This window comes from Helianthus annuus, chromosome 1 (assembly GCF_002127325.2).
Source record: "Helianthus annuus cultivar XRQ/B chromosome 1, HanXRQr2.0-SUNRISE, whole genome shotgun sequence".
Classification (NCBI taxonomy): Eukaryota; Viridiplantae; Streptophyta; class Magnoliopsida; order Asterales; family Asteraceae; genus Helianthus; species Helianthus annuus.
The window spans coordinates 132,409,218-132,415,025 of NC_035433.2; the positions used below are offsets into that span (position 1 = coordinate 132,409,218).

The window sequence follows — 5,808 nt, forward strand, 5'->3', positions numbered from 1 at the left end:
CCTTCGATCATGAAACTACAAAGATGACCATTGATAGATATTGTCATCTGGTTTTAGAAATGGGAAGATTGGACATAAAGAAGGACGACGATGAATGGGTTGATAAACTTATTGATGCATTACCACAGCAGAAATGGGGAACTTATTTGTTGATCATAAAACACATGAGAAAATCTGAGAATATGAATCTGGCACAGTTTATTCAGAAGATTGAAGAGCACGAGTTAGATACTCAGAAAACGGCAATCATGAAGAATCCAAATGCTCAACAAGATGTTAGTTTGTACTACAGAGGAAACAAATTTGAAGTTACTGATGCGTGTTAGTGTATATATGTTTTTAAATATATATTTAAGCCCTTTTTACACTTTTAGCCAAGTTTTAAATTTATAAAACACGATATTTACTAACACTAAACACACATATGGGCAAGTGCACCCATCGTGGACGTAGTATAGTGTTGGTAAGATACCGAGGTCGTCCAAGGACACAAGAGCTTTTAATACCGGTTTATCCTCAACGTCTAATCAAATCAAAAAGTTAGAAAAATGTTTTAAACTAAGAAAAATAAAAACTAACTAAAATGCTGAAAATAAAAATAAAAATAAAAACAGATAGACAAGATGAATCACTTGGATCCGACACGTGTATTAGTATAACCTTTGATTATTTTCGCACTTTTGCACTTGTTTAAGAGATTATCTTAGTTATTGTAGTAGGCCCCTCTTTTGAAGGCGACGTTACCCTCAACCCAGTAGTTTGAGTCAGCAAGGATACAATCCTAAAGGGTCGGATTATTGGAAGATAATGAATTAAGTTATTAATGCAAATTGTGGTAGGCCCCGCTTCTGGCGGTGACGTTACCCTCGGCTAAGTAGTCTGAGTCAGCAGGGATACAGTCCTAAATAGCCGGGTTATAGTATTAATAGTAGTTAACTTATGAGGGGGTCAAAGAGTTTGGATCCCCGCCATCCAATACCTATGGGCATTGAAGGAGATCCTACTAAATTTGACCCAGGTCCCAAGCAGGACCTCTAAACGCTGAACAAGGGCAAGACCCTTACCAAACCGTTCCCTTAACCCCCGACCAGGTAGCCAACATACCTCCATATAGACCGTGGAGATATGAATGGTGAAAATCTTTTATTTTATATAGACAGTAAAATAACGCCAAGACACCACGGACAAACGATAAGGAAAGATCACCTTCAACATAAGTAACTAGTTATTAAAGTCATTAATACAAAACCAAATAAAAAGTGCAAAAGATTAAAAATAAAAAGTATTATACTAAACACTTGTCTTCACCAAGTGATGTACGAGACTTAGGCAAACATGGCCTTGATTGTCAAGAACTCTTACGATCAATCTTGGATCCCGAGACGACTCACACACTCTATGATGGACAATGGATGATGGTGGTGGATGATGGTGTTATGGTGGTGGTGGGTGGTGGATGAAGTGTGAGAGAGGTGGTGTGCCAAGGGATGAGAGAGAATGAAGCCAAGCTCCTCTATTTATAGGCTGAACAGAAGGCTGGACACGGCCCCGTGTCCGCTGGACACGGCCCCGTGCCCGCCTGACACACTCTCTCCTCATTAATTGTAATTGCGAATTACAATTAATGCGCCTGCTGTACTTTCACCACGCCCCCGTGCTCGCTGGACACGGCCCCGTGGTGGGCAATGGAAGCTTCTACTGGTTTGTCTTTTCTGCTGCTTCCTGGGCACGCCCCCGTGTTCGCTGGACACGGGGCGTGTTCAGACTCTGTTTCCTTCTTTTTGCCTTGGGAGGTGCCGTTGAGGGTCCGGGCAGTCCACTTTTGTTCCTTTTCTTGTATTTATGGTAGAATTAGTGGTCTTTTTGCTTCTTTTGTGATTTTGAGCTCATTTCATCCTGAAAATACAAAAGGAAGACAAAAACACTCTTTTTCCAACATTAGTACTTAAAAAGGGTTAGTTTTATGCCTTAATTGATGTGTTTTATATGTTGCATTTTACACACATCAAATACCCCCACACTTGAACTTTTGCTTGTCCTCAAGCAAAACTCTTTAAATGTGGCTTACACTCCCAAATGGAATAGGTAGAAGAGAAGTTTTTTAGCTTGTCCTAGAGTGTCGGGAATCCAAGGTTTTTATAGGTTTTATTTTAAGTTATTTACAATCCTATTCGTTATGATTTATTTTGAACTTTTCACAAGATAAATTACTTATTCGGGCATAACATGTTTTATTAAAATTCCATTTATATACAAGTTCACATACCTCACGGGAGATCACTCAACACTCGGCCGAAGGTGTATATTTTAGTGAATCACTCGAGAGCGGCACGGAACTTACGTCTTTCCATAGGCTTGTCAAGCAATCAATCCTCCTCCTTTTTAACTTTTTACCTTTGTAAATATCAAGAGGACTTTTTGGGTGAAGGCTTGGGTTTAAAGGTGGGTGGTTGGTTAGTGGTTAGTAAAAAGGCGAAAATCGTAGCAAGCGTCGGTTTTCGTAAAATACCTTGTTTTTAGTGATTTATTATTTTTGAAGTATTTCTCCAAACAAGCTTTTTATAGCTTTTGTTTGTTTTTTTGACTTCATCATCATTATTTATTTATTTATTTTTTTTGTCACATGAAAGGGCAAGTTGACGAAAAACCGAGCTTGTTACTAAAAGGGTGAAAAAAAATGAAAAAAGTTTTTGGTGGGTAAAAATGGTTTTTGGGGTAATGAAATGAAAGGTTTAGGCTCAAAGGGGCTATCTAGGGGGATTTTGGGTAGGTTAAAAAAATGAAAAATAAAGGTTTTGAAAGAAAAATAGTTAGTCCTAATGCCTCCATCATTTACTTACTTGGGTTTAAGTTGGTAAGGACCGGGAATGTATCGTCGTGGCAAGTTCTAGATTTGTAAGGACCGAGCGGCTATTCACACAAGAAACGAAAAATGAGCATTTAATCTAAATATGTGTATTTTTATGCTCAATAAAGGCTCAAAACTCACTTTTGTGGGAATGGGTTTTTAATGTGACCAAGCATATATAATCGAATTTTAAACTAGACTTGTTATGCCGTTTCATAATTTTCTTATGTTGGTTCCTTTTTTTATCACGACGCTATCGGTTGTAAACTTGTAAAAATATAACCTTTTTAGAACTTGTTCTTCCCAACTTAAACTAAGACAAGTAAATAAAAAAAGAAAAAGTTTTTTGAAAAAATTTGGGGTGTTTAGCGGTTCCAATAGAGTTTTGTGTAAGGCTTGTGTTTAGGATTTTGCAAAATTTCAAGGTTTTAGCATCCCCCCACACTTAAATTACACATTGTCCTCAATGTGTCCAAAAACAATATTTTTGGTTGATTAAAATGTATAAAAGTGTGTTAAAAAGCAAATATTTATGTTACTGGCACTCTGGACACGGCCCCGTGTTCACCGGGCACGGCCCCGTGGTCAAGTGCCAGTAACAAAAATTTCAGAATTGAAACAGAAGCCTGGACACGGGGGCGTGTCCGCTGAACACGGCCCGTGTCCAGTTACCTGAACTGGGTGATTTTTCTGCAGGGGCTCAGCACGGGGCCGTGTTGGTTGGGCACGGCCCGTGTTGAGCCTTCTGTGGTGGAGATTTTTGTCGGGTTGCTCTGTTCTTCATGCATGGTTCCATTTTTTCTCGTTCCCTTTTTCATCCATTACCACCATGAGTGTGTTTTATTCTGCAAAAATTAAAAGATTAAACTAAACTAAACTAAGGATAGATCCGCGGAATGCCTCCGTGGTGCGCCACGTTTATAAGGGTCCTTGGCTAGACCCGATTTCTGGTTATATCTCTTCTGAGTGGAGTGCCTTGCTTCCCAAGTTACACCGTCGGAGAGCGGCATCCAAGCTTGAATCAATAACCTTCATGTAATTGACTGGGTCGTCGTCCTCTATTTTCTTCCCAACTCCGAACTTCACCTCATCGTCCCCATACCTCAAAGTCAGTGTCCCTTCATTCATGTCTACCACTGCTTGTGCTGTGGCAAGGAAGGGTCTCCCTAGGATAAGGGGGACCTCGGTGTCTTCCTCCATGTCGAGTATGACAAAGTCAACGGGATAAACGAATTTGCTTACCCTTACCAAGACATTTTCGATGACACCTTGTGGGAATTTGACTGATCGATCAGCGAGTTGTATGCTTATTTTTGTAGGGCTCGTGGTTCCCAAGCCAAGCCTTTTGAACATTGATGAGGGCATGAGGTTAATGCTAGCCCCTAAGTCGGCCAAGGCATTGCGAACGGGTGATTCCCCTATTGAACATGGAATCGTGAAACTTCCGGGATCGATTTTCTTTTGGGGTAGTTTATTGAGTACGAGGGCAGAGCATTCTTCGCCTAAATTAACTAATTGCAAATTTTCAATTTTCTTTTTATGTGTAAGGAAGTCCCTCATAAATTTAGAGTATTTGGGCATTTGGGTTAGGACTTCGATAAAAGGAATATTGACATGCAATTGTTTTAACAAACTTTCGAATTTTGCGAATTGCTCATTGGTTTTTTGACGAATTAACCTACCGGGGTATGGAACTCGAGGAGCCTTGGTAGGTTCTGGTGATGGGGGAGAGTTCTTTTCCCGCAGATGTGTTGGCATTGTTTCTTCCGTTGGTTGAGGTACTTCTGCAGGCCCTACGGTGCGGTTTCGTAGTGTGATGAGGTGAACTTGCGCCTTTGGGTTTGTTTCGGTATTGCTAGGTAATGCGCCTTGCGGTCTCTCGGAAAAATTTTGTGCTAGTTGATTTATTTGTTTTTCTATGTTTTGAATGCTAGCTTGTTGATTCCTAAAATTAGATTCTAATTGTAGAAATCTTTCCGAGTTTTTCTTATCAGTGTCGGAGACGAGGCGAGATATAGTATCTTCGAGCCTTTCTCGTCCACCTTGTTGTTGAGTGAAATTTTGTGACTCATTTCTTGATTGCTGAAAGTTTGTTCGTTGGGTTTGTTGGTTACTACTATTGCCGGTTTCCCTCCAACCAAGGTTTGGGTGGTTTCGCCATCCTTGGTTGTAAGTTCCCGTTGGAGGACCCGACGGCCTAGGTCTATTATCAATGTAGTTTACCATTTCTTGTTGATCGTCCGTTTCTTTCATGCAACTCCAATTTTCATGTGACCCACCACACCCTTCACAAGCCATAACCGAGACTGTTTTTGTCATTTCTAGTTTTTTTATTTTTGAAGAAAGGGCCTCGATTTGGGCTTGTAAAGAGGTGCTTTCGTCGACCTTATGGGCGCCCGGGGCGATAGACTTATTTCCCCGGGGAGTGTGCCATTGAAAATTGGTTTGAGCAATTTCCTCAATTTGATTATATATTTCGTGTGGGCGTCGATTACCTAAAAGTCCCCCGGAGCTAGAATCAAGTGTCTGCCTAGTGTGTGGCAACAATCCATTGTAGAAAGTGGATACTTGTTGCCATATTGCGAGGCCATGATGGGGACACTTGCGTAATAGCTCCTTGAACCTTTCCCATGTTTCATATAAGGATTCCCCGTCCTCTTGTGAGTATGTATTAATTTCAGCCATTAATTTAGCAGTTTTAGAAGGAGGGAAATACTTATATAGAAACTTTTGGGCTAGTTCATCCCAGGTGTTTACCGATCCAGCTGGGAGGGTGTTGAGCCAAGCTTTCGCTCGGTCTTTCAGTGAGAACGGAAACATACGGAGGCGTATGGCGTCGTTTGATGCTCCATTGATCCGAAAGGTATCACATATTTCTAAGAAATTAGTTATATGTAGATGAGGATCCTCGTCCGCAAGCCCGTGGAAGGTTGCGGAGTTTTGGAGCATTTGTATCAAAT

The 5,808-nt window shown here is 40.7% G+C and overlaps 1 non-coding gene across 1 annotated transcript; it reads left to right on the forward strand.

The window, feature by feature from the left end:
• The first annotated feature begins 5,432 nt into the window (after positions 1-5,432).
• On the forward strand, positions 5,433-5,539 carry LOC118482865. Its single transcript, XR_004869059.1, has one exon. It is a non-coding gene; the product is annotated as a small nucleolar RNA R71 (small nucleolar RNA).
• The last annotated feature ends 269 nt before the right edge of the window (positions 5,540-5,808 follow it).